The sequence below is a fragment of the Pseudonaja textilis genome, chromosome 2 (assembly GCF_049901715.1).
Source record: "Pseudonaja textilis isolate UNSWEBS1 chromosome 2, rPseTex1.2, whole genome shotgun sequence".
NCBI lineage: Eukaryota > Metazoa > Chordata > Lepidosauria > Squamata > Elapidae > Pseudonaja > Pseudonaja textilis.
Window position 1 is genome coordinate 84,027,212 of NC_141991.1, and position 19,101 is coordinate 84,046,312.

General features: G+C 38.5%; 1 protein-coding gene across 3 annotated transcripts in view; it reads right to left on the reverse strand.

Moving 5' to 3' along the window:
* Positions 1 to 19,101, reverse strand: part of PPP2R2B (protein phosphatase 2 regulatory subunit Bbeta) — a 242,200-nt gene that overhangs the window by 42,795 nt on the left and 180,304 nt on the right. The window lies entirely within an intron of this gene.

Below are 19,101 nucleotides of genomic sequence, written 5' to 3' on the forward strand. Positions count from 1 at the left end.
TCTGGTTCTTAAATGTGACACCAGACAATTTAATTTCATTAGACAAAATATACGTACTCTACAGTTCAGCAGATTTGTGTATACTAATCAATGAATATTTTTTATTTGGTGTATTTTACTTGCTTTTTGGATTTTTTACATCACATCTTATTGCTGTTCTATTGTTAAGTGCTCTGTAGTATTTTCAGGTGCGGCATTTGATAGAAAAATGAAGATATTATTTTTTATAAATGAGTCCAAAGGAAAGATATGCCTTTGACAAGCAAACCAACTGAATTATATAACTAGCACATCTGGCCCAATACTGTCAAGAAAGAAAGGAAGAAAGCTTCGGATCAACCATATAATCAATCAAATTACCTTGGATCAAACATTCCTTCATTATTTAACATTAGATAATATTTCGAAGGGATCTATCTGAAAGGTACTAAAGACTCCATTTTTTGTTATCCTCAAATCACATGATATTCATGTCATCCTACCAACAAGGATAACAAAAGAAGTGGGATCACCCAGGGCCCCTCCCAAACAGAGACAGATATTTAACTTTATTTTATTCCTTTTTATGCTTATTCAATATATACTAATAAGCCGTTGTACCAATCAATGAGCACACAAGGTTAACACCAGCAGAAATAAATAGCAGCATAAATAATGCCTTCAACTACATAACACCATAAGACAACTTAATAGAACAGCTAGTGGCGGCCAGTGCCAAGAAACCATTTCCTCACAGCAACTTCATTACTAAGCATTATTGTCCGTATGTTGTCTAGAGAGATTTCCCATGGCTGGAGTGATGGAGATGGGAGTATGACAGCCCCGATCAAGTGACTCTAGGACACAGGAGCTGCCAGCTCCAACTCTGAGTGTAATGTGATGAGTCTGCTTTCTAATTCAGCCTGACATATGCAATGATGCATCATTTGCTCTTGGAGGGCCTGCCGAAGCTATCTAGGGACATAGGCTAGTATTCTGCCTGTTGGAAGCAAACAGTCATTCAGACTGTCAGAAACAAGGTGGTTTTCAAAAGCTCCAAGGTTCAGCGGTAAGACCAGAGCTCCCTGAAAACGAGAAACAAACAAAATTAAATGTAGGTAAGGCAAAGCAACACATCAATGGATACAGTAGTCAAATATGTTTGAGAAGATTGTCCATATCAGTGCTGGATGGCTGAACTAATTTCAGAGGATTTTTTTCCCCCACTCTAGTAATTGTTGAACAAATGGACCACAGGACAGGGAAGTAGATGACCATTCTCCTATGGATTAAAATGTTGCAACTGAAACAAATGCATATTGCAGTGAGAGGAATCGTATTTTTATGGAGCCTATGTGGATACTAAATGTGTACAGGCTCAGATAGATAACAGAACAACAGACAGAAGGTATCTTGGAAGTCTTCTCGTCCAGCCCCCTGCTTAGCCAGGAAACCCAATACCATTTCAGACAAATGGTTGTCTAATCTCTTCTTAAAATCTTCCAGTGTTGGGGAATTCACAATTTCTGGAGGCAAGTTGTTTCACTGATTAATTGTTCTGTCAGGAAATTTCTCTTGCTTCTCTCCTTCATTAGTTTCCATCCACTGCTTCTTGTCCTGCCTTCAGGTGCTTTGGAGAACAGCTTGATTCTCTCTTCTCTGTGGCAACCCCTGAGATATTGGAACCACTGCTATCATGTCACGCCGGTCCTTCTTTTCATTAGACATATTCAATTCCAGCAATTGTTCTTTATATGTTTTAGCCTCCAGACCCCTAGATACACAGATCCTGTGTAACATACATTCCTTTTCTTTAGACATACCCCAATTGTAGGAATGCCATTAATAAAAGACAATTGGTAATTAATTAATGTATCCAAACTGCACAAATCTTATGATTAATCATGACTGGAATATTTTTTTAAATATTCAAAAACTAAGGCCAGAGACACCTCTCAATTCTGTACTTGTTTGTATGCATTTCTGCCTGAAATGCACTGCAAAGCTTGGAATGCGCAAAGGCCAAAGAGTAATTAAATCTGTGAAGTGCCAGAAGGTGGCAAAGTTGCATTGAAATACAACACTGAATAAGTTTCTCCATGCTATCTCTAGGTAAATGCTGAAGGCGCACAGAACGCTGTTCTGTTCCCACCAAAGTGGCCCCTATTTTTCTACTTGCATTTTTTATGTGCTTTCGAACTGCTAGATTGGCAGAAGCTGGGACAAATAACAAAATCTCACTCTGTTACGTGGTGCTAGGGAATTGAACTGCTGACCTTTCAATCAACAAGCTCAACGTCTTAACTACTGAGCCACCCTGTCTCTTATGCTATCTCTATCAAGTATTAAACAATCTTGAGTATTTGGGGCATAAATATGAAGCTAAAACTATTCAATACTTTTCCTGCTAACCATGAATTATAATCATAGACCTTTTCTTCCCAAGTAAACAGGAAGACTGTGGAAACTTCACATTTAGTATCTCCCATTATGGTGGAAAATGAATATGAATGAAATGTTGGATTTAAAAATATATCCCTGCATCGCATATAGGAGGCTTCAGATGTTGCTGAACTGTAATATTCAATATTTTTCAGTATTGATTGTGCTGGCTGGAGGAGCCATTCCACAGATTCTGATGAGCCAAACATTCCCTGTTTCTGCTGTAGGGAATCAAACCCGGAACAGTTGTTTCTTAGGTGTTCAGTCAGAAATCACTTGATGGCTTTGATTTTATCTTACTACCTGTTTGCCATACAAGTAGTCCATGACTTATGACCACAATTGAGCCTAAAATTTATGTTGCTAACTGAAATGGTTGTTCACTGAATCACTGCAGTTGTGAAGTTAGTAACGTGGTTGTTAAATGAATCTGGCTTCCTCATTGACTTGGCTTATCAGAAAGTTGCAAAAGGTGATCACATGACCCCGGGACACTGCAACTGTTAATAAATACGAACCAGGTGACAAGCATTCAAATTTTGATCATGGGGATGCTACAACGGTCATAAGTGTGAAAAATGGCCATTAGTCACTTTTTTCAGTGCTGTGTAACTTTGAACAGTCACTAAATGAACTGATGTAAGTTGAGGACTACCCGGATACTGTTTTTAATGACAGAACAAGCCACATCTAAATGGGATGGTGATCATCACAGGCCTTCACTATACATGCAACCCTTGAAATTCACCAAAGATTTCCAGTTCCCAAAGTTAATAAAGTATTAATCCAGAGGTGGTATTCAGCAGGTTCTGATCACTTCTGGAGAACCAGTAGCGGAAATTTTGAGTAGTTTGGAGAACCGGCAAATACCACCTCTGACTGGCCCCGCCCCTATCTATTCCCTGCTTCCTGAGTCCCAGCTGATTGGCTGGGTCTTCTTTTGTTGCCCTGCACAGGAGAGCAGAGCTGGAAAGCAGGTTAGTGTGATAGGGAAGGGAATGGGGATTTTGCAGTATCCTTCCCCTGCCACACCCACCAAGCCACGCCCACAGAACCAGTAGTAAAATTTTTTGAATCCTACCACTGTATTAATCTTCCCTCAGTGGCAACATTCATTTTTGGTTCCGAGGTTAATGTAATTCTAAAAACCAAAGGGAACAACTTTCCTTTCAGCCCCTAACCAGGAAAAAAGATAAATTTGATCGCTGCTGTTTCCTCACAATTATTCCGAGTTGGTTTTGTTTTTTTTTAAATCAGCTTTTGGGGACTCACTCCATCCCTCTGTGGGTCGATCTATTTATCTCTTCAGCTGGAACAAAAGATTATTCAAACATATTGCATCCTTGGGTTTTATAAATAAATAAATATTTGCTTTTGGCACATGTCCTTTTTATTCGTTTATGGATCCTTCTCCTATGGAGGAGAATCGGGGGAGGTGAACTTCAAAGCATAACAGAGTAGGAGTCTACAACAGGCCGAGAAAGCCAAAAGGTAAAGTGTAGGTGGAAACAGCTCCTGAGCTCGTCTATTAGACCGAAATCTCACTTCAGGTCTTTTTCAGACTGCAGCTACTGTTGTTGAACGTGCAAAGGTGAGCAGAAGCAGCAGGCTGTTTGCTTTAATGAATGTGCCTAAGTGGTTCTTGACAGACTCAGAAGCAGGAGCCCTGTTGAGCTTTTCCATTACCATTTCCCTACAGAACATGCCTAGCATGCTGATGATGTGCAGCCTCTCCAAAGCCTATGAAGCTAGGCAAGACATTTAACCAATAACAATAATAACACATGGGGTGAAGGAAGAGTCTACCCAAGAATACATAGGGCAAGGCAAGATGTAAGGCAGGGGGTATAAAGTAGAAAACAGGAAAATGACATCTGCCACATTATAGACCCCTGCCCTACATCTTGTATCACCCCATGTACTGTTGTATATCCCCATCATCTGGCATCACTACACAGCCTAACAGAGAAAGCTGAGATGTGGCTCAAAAGAGAAGGAATTCTAACACATCTCTTAAATAAATTTGCCCTTTCAGACTTTATTCCCAATACGTTAGACCAAGTGTCTTCAAACTTGACAGCTTTAAGACTTGTGGACTTCAATTCCCAGAATTCCTTCTCCAGTCATGTTAGCTCAGGAATTCTGGGAGTTGAAGTCCACAAGCTTTAAACTTGCCAAGTTGGAAGACCCTTGCGTTAAACTATATGTGGGTGGGCAAGCTCAACTCTACCTTTTTTCAGAGGAAAAAGGAAGGGGACTACCAAATAGTTCTTGTAAGTGGATATAGCCACATATGATGATTATTTGCTTAACAGGTTTCAAGTGATCCCATCCTGCATCTAGGCTGCAATCGAAAGAATATGTCATTCACATGAAGCCAGGTGGCATTAAGAATGTAATGTAGTTTTGGAGTTATGGATGGGTATAGGTTCTAATAAATAATTTTCAATTTACTACCACAGCATTAATAGTATGAATGTGTGAATGTATCCTTCCATTAACTCTAAGAGAGATTTATATCTGTTTATTCTGGAAAGCTAAAGAAGAGAAGAGACCGAAGAAAAAATACATATGGAATACATGTGAGCCAGAGATGTATGCAATGGTTTATCTATGATACTTGATGGGGTACCTGATATGCTGGATTGAGACATCAGACTCAGGATGACCACTCCCGCTTATTTTTTCTTCTTCTCTGCCTAGCGAGTCAGGTATAACTCAGTTCTTGTATTTACCACTACCAAATTGTACATTTCTTCTGCCTCGCTCAGCTTCTACAAACCATGATTGAAGGGACAGACTGCTTTTGCTTCTGAAATTAGACCATAGTTCACAATTTGTTCAAGTCCTGCCCCCCGATGCCATCTTATCCTGGGCACCCTTTTTTTGAACTATTACCATCTGGCAGACGGTACAGAATAATAAAAACAAGGACAAATAGGCTGAAAAACAGCTTCAATCGCAGGGCAATAGCTCTGTTGAATTCTACTGTATAGTGCAGTGTTGGTGTGGGGGGTTTTAAATTCAATGTGTGGAGTATGAAGAATGTGTGTTTGTGTTGATTTTCATGGTCATGATGTGCACTGAAGATGGTGTTTGATTTTGTTGTATGAGGTGCAATAACAATAAACTAAACTAAACTAAACTTAAAAATATTGTGACTGCAATATGAGATAGAATCTCCTCAGTTGAACTTCATAAATATCTGACTTTGCATTTGATAACACAATTCTGCTGTTTTGCATAATTCTCCCTGTTTAGTGACACAAGAGGATACTATCAATCTGAGAGACTACTTTTTATCTGCTAGCTTTTTGGGTGTGGGGATGAGGGGGAATATTGATTGGAGTACCAAATCTGAAACCAATGGGTCAAGTGTAGACTGAAAAGAAGCACAAAAAGGTTTTGTATAAAGACCTAAAAGCTGCACAGAGGTATATTCAATATTACGCCTCCACATTTAATTTATTTACTGCAGCTTTTCTTTTGTTTCAAACAACAGTATTATATAGTTACCAGAGGTTTTCTCTCCACTTGACACTTTCTGTAGATTTATGAGCTTCTTAGCAATTCACTCCTAAAATATAGTGATCCTTTCAAGTGATCTCACTGATATATTTCTCCTTTCTAAAAAGAGCTAGTGGACAAAAAGTCATCTCTCAGATTGATAGTTTCCTCTGGTATCACTAATCAGGGAGAATTATGCAAAGCAAAATTGTGTTATCAAATGCAGAGTCACAGCAATCAGATTCCTCTTGATAACTCTGTTGGGCATATTGTTTTTACAATATGCCTAGACGCAGATACTGACAAGGTAATTGCTGTGGCAAATCAGAGGAATAGAAGAAAAAAAAACATTCCAGGAGGCCAGTTCTGGCTTTCAAGGCTCAATGCTGAATTTACAAATATGAAATGGATGAATAATGAGGAGAAAAGATTCCATTTGTGACCAGGGCAAGAGAATGTAAACATGCAAAGAGACAATAAAAAACTTCTTTTTCACCCTTCTTATTTTTCAGACATAAGAATTTCACATTCATAGTTCTGACCTTAATTCTGTAAAAGGAAAAATTGACAGAGAAATACCATCAGTGAAAATAGTACACCTGAAAAGAATGATTCCATATGCTCCTTTTCTTCCTCAGAAGCTTATCAATATTATTCTCAAGTCTGCATAACTGATGAAAACATAGCCACAACACATATAAAATGAGCACAAATCACAGGGTAAATTCAAATCAGGCTGCATGCAAATGAAAGATTGGGATGCTACTGTAGTTCCCCAAAGGTCAGCTTCCCATACCTTTAAAACTTCTCAGTGAAAAAATGATTGGTTTCCCACATCACATTAATATTGATTTATAAATGCAATTTGGAACCGTAAACCAACACCCACAGGTTTGATTAATGTGTAATGCTAAACCCAAACCAACACTTATGAACCACAGTATATGGGTTCTCCCAGCACAGTGGGGCAAAATAAAACAGGTTGTGTTATGGATGTGCACTCAGAAATATTCTCCATGAAATAGCTATTTTTTCTTATGCTTTCAGCAGCCTACAAACATCATTTGTTACAAGTGCAGAAAGTAAGGAAGTTTCAGACTTGCTACTCTTCCAAATCTAAATGTCAGTAACTGGCACTACTCTGTTAAAAGTTCCCATTTAGCTTTGAGTTCTAATCAATTTTAAAAGATTTTTTTTCTTTTTAAAGATGATGGAGCTGATGGAACTTTTGGACTATCACTCTTGTTCTACTTGTGGTGGACCATCTGCCTCAGAGTTAACACTTTATAGCTGAGCTATCCATCCAAGTATCTTCTCCTTGTAATTATCACTTCTCAATGTTTCATCCTCCAGGAATATCTTTACCGCTGTGTTATCAATTCTCATTGTAATAGAGCACAGAGAGGAACTCTGACAAAGAACCTAATGTTATACTCATTTACTCAGTAAATTTTTCTCCAAGGTTGTTTTCCAAATTCCAGACTCATTTGGAAAAATGAGCAAAAAATAAATAAATGAGTCAAATTAATTTAATTAATTTTAAGTTTTACAACTTAAATTCTTAAGTTCTGACAAAATAATGTAAGTTCTATACAGGTTTCTCTACTCTCTAGTTTATAAAGATGGTGATTATGTAAATGATGTAATCATTATTAATTGTTAATAACTATTAATAATAATGTAGTAATAATGATTTGTTTACCAAATTTCTTGTATTTTCAATTTCAATTTAGTATTACCAATGGAGGCTGCAAAATCAAATTTAACACTTACAGTGCTTAAATAACCTCTAATTTTGGGGTGTTTTTTTTTTTTTGCTCAAGGTTATTTAATAAATCCTGGGAATTACAAACCAGTTCTTTGAAAGCACACAAGAGACTAACTAGTTCCTGAAATATTCCCAGGTTGTTATTTGATGTTTGCTAATGACTCTTAATAGTGTTTTTGCCCAAGGGCATTCCTAAAAAAACTCTGATATCTTTGCATTAAAAAAAAGTTTAATAGTACTAGGAACATAATGACCTTCTTTTATATAAAATGTAACAGACCAGTTTAGTAACACAGAGCACATTGACATAATAAAATATCTCCAATCAGAAATTAGCAAGAATTGGTCATTCAGGGTCTAGAAAAGCCAAAAGATCCTGCCTTGGATACACTGAATTTTTTGAGATCAGTTCAGCATGCAAATGGCATCCACTAAGCATTTTTGGAACTCCTTTAAATGCTTACTGCAAATGGAGAAAGCTTTATTTTTAAAAAAAAAAATCAATTACTTTTGTTACAATGCTTTGGTGAAGATCTGATAACTCAAAATTAATTTGTTCTGCCACATGAGTTTTATAGCATTTTATTCCTTTTATAAAAGCCATGTGTTTTAAATTGCCCTATCTATCACAAATGGTAATGTTATTGAGAACATTGGGAGGAATAAGAATATATATATACTTTCATGCTGCAGAATAAACCCGCATCTGACACAAAAGTCCTGCAGCACAAATTTTTTAACAAGCTCTGCATCAGAAACAGCTTTCTTCATGCTTTGCAGTTTGTCTTTTATACATTTATACCTCTGTGTATAAATGCAGATGCTAGAATAATCTGAAAGATGCTAGCAGTTTCTAGAACAACCTGGAAAACAAATCAGCTAAAACCAAATTTAAGCTACAACTTAGCTCATAGAAATCCTATCTGAATTAACTGTTATATCCTGCAATCTTTTACACAGCTGTAGCATAGTTAGAAGATGGGCCACCCTTTTGGGCTAAGGGCTAAATATAAGATGTGGGGAAGGAGTTGACATTCATCAGGACGAATAACATCATCACGGTGTGCAGAGCTGAGTTTGGGATGATAGTTATAAAGGGATAGTTTTAATTATTATGCCTATTTTACATTAGGATACACAATGTGGTTATTACACTATCATACACTATTCTATCTCTATCTCAAAGGGGCAGAAACGAAGATGTCAGTTTTCCATAGTCTTTGTCAAGAAGCTGCAAGGATCAAATTAATCCAGGGTGTCCCAACCCTGGCTCTTTAAGACTTAAAGACTTCAACTCCCAGAAGTCCATGGTGGCGAGGGAATTTTGTAGAGTTGAAATCCACAAGCCTTAATGTTGCCAAGATTGGACACCCCTGAAATTAAAGTATTTGTGGACAGCATTCAGTTCTTCCTCGGACATAGGTCAAAAATAGCTCCTTGATCACCACAGCACCATGGAAAACTTTAACATGTATGTTCATCTTAGAATTAAGAATCTGCTGGATCTGCATCTGTAAAGGCACATTTTAACTCTGCACATCTCAGTTCATACAAATAAGCTGATTTTGTCCACTGCATTCAAGTATGGTGGTTTGTTTCCTAATAAGCTATAACTAACACACTGCAGTTAGATTTATAAGCCACCAGTTGCATACATCGCACTAAGGCATAATCTAACAGACCATATGATGGCTTAGCACAAGCCAGGAATCAGCCAAACATGATAAGCAGCTTTTGGTCACACTGTTTATTTCTGCAAAGCAAGAGGGGAATAGTAAATTCTTAAATGACAGATTGCTCAGCATGGTATTTGAGCCCCCTCCTCCTCATTTCTTTTCAAATAGCTTCAGTGCAGATAAGCAAATCTATCATGGGACTCATCTTTCTTTTTCTTCACTAAAAGAAAAACAAAACAAAACTTTATAAATGGCTCCCATTTTCTCTGGGCCGCGGGGGAAAGTATCTCACTGCATCATGTATCTACCACATAGATCTCCCTGGCAGTAAATTGCATTGCTAATAACTAATTTGCAATTTCTCACCAGGTGTTGTTACTGCTGCCACTATTGTTGCTATTAATATCTTACACCTAGCTTTTCCTTAATGATCCGGCTAAAATGATCAAACAAACCTAATATCTATACATCAATAAAACCAGAAATGGATTACAAGACACTGCATAGTTTTAAAATATTGTGTATTGTGAAAAAAAAAGATCTGGAGCTTGATTTATAAATAATGCTCTCTCAGGCTTAGGCAATCTGGGGTGGGGCTGGAGCTGTGATACCTCCAATTTTGTGAAGGTACCAAACATCTTTGCAAAATGGCTGCCAAGGTGGGCAAAACTAGTCTAGTGAAAAACAAGCAACTTTATACAGGATTCCTAGTGGGACTTTTAGTGGGCACACAAACATTGGTGTAAAGACCTTGACTATGTATCAGAATGTATCAGAATGGTCAAACAAATGGCAACTTCAAATCTTAACAATAAATGCTCATATTGGCAAAAAAAATCAGAAAATAAAATACAAACTGAATGGCCAAGACCTTGTTGATGATCCAAACTCTGTCAAGGACTTTGGAGTACTCATCTATAATGATCTAAGTGCTAGAGCCCACTGTAACTACATAGCCAAAAAGGCATTAAAGAGTTGTTAACCTAATCCTGCGTAGCTTTTTCTCCAGTAATATCACACTACTAACTAGAGCATACAAAACATTTGCTAGACCAATACTTGAATACAGCTCATCAGTCTGGAACCCGCATTACGTATCTGAGTCCAGAAATATCCTCTACTCTTTGCAGAATACCTTATGCCACCAGACTTGAAATTCTAGACCTAGAAAACCTACAACTATGCCACCTTTGGTCCGATCTAAGTACAGTACATAAAATCATATATTGCAATGACTTACGTGTCAATGAATACTTTAGCTTCAACCATAACAACACAAGAGCACACAATAGATACAAACTCAAGGTTAACCGCACCAAACTTGATTGCAGGAAATACGACTTCAGCAACAGAGTGAGTGGTCAATGTCTGGAATACTCTATCTGACTCTGTGATTTCTTCCCCAAACCCCAAAAACTTGAACCTTAAAGTACCTACTATTGACCTCACCCCTTTCCTAAGAAGTCTGTCGGGGGTGTGCATAAGCACACCAATGTGCCTACCATCCCTGTCCTATTGTTTCTTTTTTTTTCTTATATGTATATATGTATGTATGTATCCATTTCATGTATTCATAACTATACTTATATTTATATCTGTTATCTTATAATCACCTGACAAAATAAAATAAATAAATAAATAAAATAAAAGATGATGCTAGAAATGGATGCTGTCAACTGATACCTTGGAAATCGCTGCCTGTCTACATACGGACTCCATATCTAAATGAACTAATGGTTTGAAGCGGTTTAAAAGCAATTATTTTCCTCCTCATCCACCCGCCCCTCAAAAAGGATGCATGTTGCTGACAATGGCAACTTCATGTTCAACATCTTGAAAATCTGTGCTTCAGTGAGTCCGAGTCCTTCTGACATTGCAAACTATATAAATTGGGCTGGTCTGCAAAGTTAGCTGGTGGCCAGTATAGAAAAACTACTTCAGTGCCTAATCCAGTCTTCCCTACTTGGCCCTCAGCAGGAAAACAAGCCTAAACAGTGCAAGGCAACAAATGACCAAAGAAAATGAATCAAAACAGAACTCTGCCATGAATGTGTTGTAACTTATTTCTGGATCTACACATATACAGCTGCAGTCTTCAAGGGAAGGTTTTTCTCCTTAAAGACAAAGGCAAGGAAAGAATTTTTGCAAGTCATTCCTCCCATTGTCTAGGAAGTCCCAAAGGTGATTTTTTCAAGAGGCAACTGGAATTTCCAGTTTTTCTTTGAAGGCGTTTTCTCATCCAAGAAGCTTCTTCAAAAAAACCCTGGGAAGTCCAGTTGCCTCTTGAAAAAGCACCTTTGGGACAACCATGACCTGGATAACTGAGAAGCTCCATAGACGTTGTCCAGGAAGTACCTATCTCTTGTACTTTAGCAGAGCAAGCTCTTCTGGTACAAAGACATATTGTTTACTCATCTCATAGCTTTATCTAGATTATTTGGTGTTGCATTTCCAGCGTTACTGTAGCCTACTTATGTGTGTCCTAGAGGATTCCTCTTCTGGCATATTTTTAAAGGCAAGGAGAGAAAAGGACCCAGTGATTTGTTTTCATCAAGATCAGACAGGTGTTCTCTTACTATTTTTTTTGCTTATTTTAACTTTTATTTCTGGTCTGTCTTTTACAGTTATGTTTTGGGTGGGTTGAGCTATAGTTTCTTTTTGCGTGAAGACGGATGCAAAGAATGAGTTAAGCAGTTCTGCTTTCTCTGTGTTGCCTGTTACTTCCTTGTCATCTTCTCTCTTTAGTGGACTAGTGGACTGACTGTTTCCTTGATTTTTTTTCTTGTTATTTATATGTTGGAAGAAACTTTTTTTTATTATCTTTGACTTTTGTCTTTGTTCGTTCTGAGCCTCTGCTATCCTGACTTCACCTTTGCAGATTCTGGCTATCTGCTGATATTCTGCCTTAGTTGTACATCCTTCTTTCCATTTTTTGTATTTGTCCTTTTTTTCTTTCAATCTGCCAGAGAGATCTTTGTGCAGCCATGCTGGTTTCTTCTTGGATTTCTTGTTTTTCTTTCTCAGTGGTATTGTGCTGGTCTGGGCTTCTATGATCATACTTTTTAGAGTTTCCCAAGATTCTTGAGTTGTTTTCCCCTTTAGGATTTTCATCCATGGAATCTTTCCCAAGTTCTCTCTGAGTTTATTGAAATCAGCTCTTTTAAAATCCAAGACTCTGGTGTCATTATGCTTTGTTACTTGTGTTTGTGTTATGTTGAATTCTAGTATGACATGGTCACTCTCACCCAAGGTTCCTGCATTTTGAACTCCCTCTATCACTTCTTTTCTCTTTGTAAGAATTAAGTTCAGTATGGCTGTCCCTCTAGTTTCACCCTCTACCTTTTGGACCACAAAGTTGTCAGCTAGGTTGGTAAGGAACTTATTTGATTTCTCACTTGGTGCAGAATTAGTTTTCCAGTGGATATCAGGATAATTGAAGTCTCCCATTACTATTGTTGTGTGTTTGTTACTGCATATGTTTGTTAGTTGGCTGGCAAAAAGGACATCTATTTTTTCTGCTTGATTGGGTGGCCTATAATATACGTCTATGGCCATGTCATTCTTTTTTTCTCTTATATTATCCCATATGCATTCTAGGAGGTTTTCATCTTTGGTTTCATGCATTTCTGTAGCAATATAGTGGTCCTTTACATACAGTGCAACTCCACCTCCTCTTTTATGGGGTCTGGTTTTTTTGAATAGTTTGTATCCTTCTACCAGTATATTCCAGTCATGGGTTTCATCCCAACAAGTTTCTGTTATTCCAACTATATCATATTTACCTTCATGTATTCGTAGTTCGAATTCACCCTGCTTGTTCCCCAGACTTTGTGCATTTGTATATAGGCACTTGAGATCTTCATGTCTGACACTGTGTTTCCTGTCTACATAACCTGTGTTGTGCCTGCCTGTCCCTATTTTCTTGCCACCTGTTTGATTAGTGCACGTGGTATGGCACTCACTATTAAATGCTTGGTTTTGGTTGGCATCAAGGTTGATAATCTTACCTGCACAAACATCTATTTTGCACGCACTGCTATCCTTATTCATTTTAGGTTGCTGGGGACAGAAATGTTCTGAATCCATTAATTCTCTGTCCCCACTGTTCAGTTTAAATGTTTATCCAGGAAATCTGTGAATTTAATGCCAAGTAACTCAGTCCCTTTCTTTGTTGGATGCAAACTGTCTCTTTTGTACAGTTTTTCATTGGACCAGCTGCAGACATCATGACTAATAAAACCAAAGCCCACACATTAAACTCTGCTACACGCTGCCCTTTCCCTTTTTGTTTCTTGTATACTGGTAGAACATCTGAAAAGATAAGCCTACAGTCCATATTACTAAGTTCACACCCCAAGCTCTGGAAGTCTTTCTGAACAGAAAATACATCCTTCTGGGACAGATCATTTGCACCAAGATGTATAATAGCATCAACATCACAGCCCTTGCTGGCATTCTTGACTATCTTAAGAATACGCTTCTTGTCTCTGCTGGCAGTAGCACCTGGTAGACACCTGACCTCTTTCAAAACCTCAGTATTCTTTCCTAAATTTGCATCCCTTACAATTGAGTCCCCAACCAGAAGGTGGCTTCTCGTTTTGGATGCCTTGCTCTTCTTGTGTGACTGGTGTGTAATACCTGATTCACACTTTATCCTTTCCAAAGTAAGTTCTTCTTCTAGGACCACGATCCTTGGCTTACTTAAGTTATCATTATCACAACTACCTTGACCTGTCACTTTAGTGTTCCTATTAAGGTCAGCAAGGGCATTATATCTGTTGTGTTGGGACACAGCAAAAGTTTTGTGTGTTTGACACACCCTTCAAAGAAAGGGAGGGAATATGAAATCATCCTCCCCTCTAATGCAGACACAATGAAAGTGGAACTGTTGAAAGTGGAACAAGACATATTTCCTGTTAAAAACATGAAAGAAACGTACTGCCTTTTAAAGCTTGTTTTCTTATGTAAAGAAAGATAAGAAAGAATACTTTTTTTCTTAGTAATTAAGAGTGCAATTAACATAAAACTGTTGATACTTCTTTTCTGAAACTATCCAATATTAATGGTAACATGGGGAGGAAATTCAGGCCTCTGAAATATCCCTATGAAGATTTGGGTTGTTTGGAAGTTCATGTTTGTGTCCAGTCTTACTTGAAACTCTTTGAAACCCAAAGAGTTAAACATTAGCTTGCTATAGTTTTGAAGATTTCCCATACAATTCCTGCTTGCTGTATTAATTTAACAAAATAGTCCTGATATAACAAATGCAAACTACCCAGTTTTTTTGCAAGGCCCATGTCATTTGTTATCAAATATGTCAAAGTTAGATAAGAAAAATAACTTTTAGGAGACACTGCTACTAGAAACCCGTGGAACTTGCAGTTGGTCCCAAGGATACAAGAACTGTTTTTCCTATTTGCAGGAAGGTATCTATATGTAGTTTCTTTTGAGGAACATATTTAGTGTCAGCCCCCTGCTTTTACAGAGCTTACTAAAAGATCCCTTTTTTACATTATAGAACTAAGCATTTTTAGAAGCATTCTAGATGGGTTTTCTTTTATTGCTACAGCAGGGGCTTAGCACCCGGTGTACAGTCAATCATATCCAACTCTGTTAGTAAATGTCATAAACATGACTGGCTCAGAAAACCCAACCTGTGGACATTCATCTCTGTCTTTCACCCGGCAGCAAACTCTATTCCGCCTTGCTTCAGTAATGGACAAATTCTGCTTGAAAGGAAAACTGAAGACTTTTTAATAAGGTTACACACTATTGGTCAACCTCCAGACTCTTTAGGCCCCCACTTTCCTTTTTACTACCTGATACTGCACAGAAAATTGAGATGATGATTTACATGTTGCCAACTTTCCTGACATGGGTGTTGCATCTAAAGTTTCTATAACAGATAATCAGAGTTGGAAGCAGAGGTGGGATTCTACCAGTTCACACCTATTTGCTAGAACCGGTTGTTAACATTCTAAGGAGTTCGGAGAACCGGTTGTTAGAAGAAATTACTGGCCTAATCCTGTAAGGAAGGCAGGAAGGAAACATTCTGATGTTGCTTATAGAAACTGCCTCTCCGTTAACCCTTTTTGGCAGGACTAGACTTCCTATCTCAGGAACGTCTCTGGAGCTTTTTCCCCTTCTTTCCTGGTATTTTGCTTGTGTGGAGTGACCAAAGTTACAATGGCACTGAAAGAAGTGACTTATGACCATTTTTCACACTTACGATTGTTGCAGCATCCCCACAGTCATGAGAGGCCAGGCGAGGAGATGCGTGCCTTGATGCGAGCGATATTGAGTTGGCCACACCCAGCCAATAACATGACAACCAAACCATGCCCACCCAGTCACATGACCACCAAGCCATGCCCACCACTTAAGCTACGCCCACAGAACCAGTTGTTAAAATTTTTGAATCCCATCCCTAGTTGGAAGGGACCTTGTAGGTCATCTAGCCCAACCCCTCACCCAAGCGGGAGACCCTACACCATTTGTGACAAATGGCAGTCCAATCTCTTCTTGAAAGTCTCAAGTGATGGCGCTCCCACAACTTCCAAGGGCAAGCTGTTCCATTGGTTGATTGTTCTCACTATCAGAAAGTTTCTCATTTCCAGGTTAAATGTCTCCTTGTTCAGTTTCCATCCATTATTCCTTGTCTGGCCCACAGGCGCTTTACAAAATAGCTTGACCCCTTCCTCTCTGTGGTAGCCCCTCAAATATTGGAAGACTGCTATCATGTCTCCCCTGGTCCTTCTCTTTACTAGACTAGCCAAGCCCAGTTCCTGCAACCGTTCATTGTATGTTTTAGCCTCCAGTCTCCTAATCATCCTGGTTGCTCTTCTCTGTACTTTTTCTAGAGTCTCAACATCATTTTTATAATGTGGTGAACAAAACTGGATGCAGTACTCTAGGTGTGGTCTTACTAAGGCTTTATAGAGTGGTATTAGTACTTCCCTTGATCTTGATTGTAGCCCTCTGTTAATACAATTTAGGATTACATTAGTTTTTTTGGTGGCGGCTGCACACTGCTGGCTCATATTTAGCTGGTTGTCCACTAAGACTCCAAGATCCCTCTCACAGTTACTGCTATTGAGCCTGGTTTCACCCAGTCTATATGTGTACTTTTGGTTTTTCTTGCCTAAGTGTAGGACTTTACTTTTCTCTACATTGAATTTCATTTTGTTAGATACAGCCCAGTGCTCTAGCCTGTCAAGATCCATCTGGATCTTGGGCCTATCTTCTTGGGTGTTACCTATTCCTGCGAGCTTAGTATCATCTGAAAATTTGGTAAGTTCCCCTTCTATTCCCTCATCTAAATCGTTAATGAAGATATTGAAGAGTACTGGGCCTAAGACGGAACCTTGTGGCACCCCACTGCTTACTTCCCTCCATGTAGACTTAGACTCATTAAGGACTACTCGTTGAGTACAGTTTGTTAGCCAGCTGAGAATCCATCTAGTGGTGGTGCTATCTATTCCACTTTTTTCTAGCTTACTAAGAAGTAGGTTGTGGTCTACTTTGTCGGATGCCTTGCTGAAATTTAAACGTATTATGTCCACAGTATTTTTCTGGTCTACTAATTTAGTCACTGTGTTGAAGAATGAAATAAGATTGGTTTGGCATGATCTGTTTTTAACAGACCTGTGCTGACTGCAAGTTATTACTCTACTTGTTTATAGATGTTGGCGGATCTGTTTTTTTATTATATTTTCCAGTATCTTCCAAGGTATTGATGTTAGGCTGATTAGTCTAGTTTCCTGGGTCTGTTTTTTTTCCTTTTTTGAAGATGGGAACCACATCAGCTCTTTTCCAGTCCTCTGATGGTTCCCCGGTGCTCCAGGATTTTTGAAAGATATGGTGCAGTGGTTCTGAGATGACCTCTGACAGCTCCTTTAAAACTCTGGGATGTAATCCATCAAGCCCCGGTGCTTTGTTTTCATCAAGATCAGACAGGTGTTCTCTTACTATTTTTTTGCTTTTTCTGCACAACCCAAGCAAAATAACAGGAGGCTTCTCTCTCGTTATCTTTAAAAGCCAGCTCCCTGCTTTCAAGTCCCTTCAAGCTGTCCAAAAAGTGGACACTCACCTTTATCTCAGTATCCTGAACCATTTGATGTTACAAGGCTCCAACAAGAGCACTAACCTACAAGAGCCATAGGTAAAGGTTCCCCTTGCACATTTGTGCTAGTTGTTTCCGTCTCTAGGGGACGGTGTTCATCTCTGTTACAAAGCCGAAGAGCCAGCGCTGTCCGAAGACATCTCCATGGTCATGTGGCCAGCATGACTAAACGCCGAAAGTGCATGGAATGCTGTTACCTTCCCACCAAAGTGGTCCCTATTTTTCTACTTGCATTTTTATGTGCTTTTGAACAGCTAGGTTGGCAGAAACTGGGGCCAGTAAAGGGAGCTCCCTCTGTTACGCAGTGCTAGGGATTTGAACCTCTGAACTGCTGACTTTTCTGATCAACAAGCTCAGCATCTTAACCACTGAACCTCTGCGTCACAAGAGTCATACAGGATTCAAAACTGGTAGGCTTGCTGGTATAAATAACTATATGACATTTCTTTCTTTCACACTCGAAAGGCTGACTGCAAATTTACTGGGTGCCTCATTTGGCAGGGCTGGAGGAAAAAAAAATTCAAGTGGAGAAGGTTTAAATCCTTGCAGCAAGGAATCTAAATGCTAGATACCTGGTCATCCATTGCCTAGATAACTGAAGCATTTTTTAAAAATAACTTAATAACAGACTCTAAAACCAGGCATTTTTGTATAGTAGTCTCTATGGATGGTATTCTAGCCAATTATTTTTAATCTTAATTTGAACTTCTGTTGCTTATTTTGTCCCCTCTGTCTCTCACCCAGTCATGTTGTATCAGAAAGTCCTTTCTGATCCAATAATGTGTTAAGCCAACAAAATGCCCATGAAAAAAACAATCGACAAACAAAGATATAAACATGACACTTTATCCTCCTCTCTCTAACAACTGGGTTGAGATATATTCTGCTTCTGCAGTTGGAGAAAACATATAAACAACCATATGATTAGTCGTCACTGGTGGTCATATCCCGATAAATGGGCCATGGGGAAAAAACAAAAACAAAGTAGAAGTCAGCCCAGAATGTGATCAAGGGACTGGAGCAATTTCTCTAAATAAATTATGGACATTTCAGTCTACGTAGCTGAAATAAAAAGCAAAATCAAACCAGCTGCAGTATGACAGGTATCCAACTGCAGTGAGAGGCTTTTTCACTTTTTAAAAAATGTTGCCATCCCTGGCTAAGGTTTAAAGTGCTATTTTGACAGTTTTGCATCTTACGGGATATTTTATTTTATATACCCCTTTCTCAATCGAGAGCAGCTCTAAATAGTCCAACCATGTTAGAAAACCATGGATTATGCCTTTTTCAAAGCAACTGCCCCGTGTCAAAACTTTCACTGATTTACTCATCCCAATCTAATAATATCTTTCATCAACTTGTATCTATATGAAGTCAGGATTGCTGTTTTTGTTGTATTGGTGCAGTGTGTGTCTCATTTTATTTGCTTGTACTGAACCACATTTTCTGTTTTAATGTGCACTGCCTCAGTTTATAGAGTTATTTCTGGAACTTTTCACAGTCTCTTTTATCTAAATCACAAGCCAATATGGAAACTTCACTGTTCATTTGTCACTCAGATTATGAGTCAATGAAAAAAATATAATTCTAATATTGATTGTAGGAGA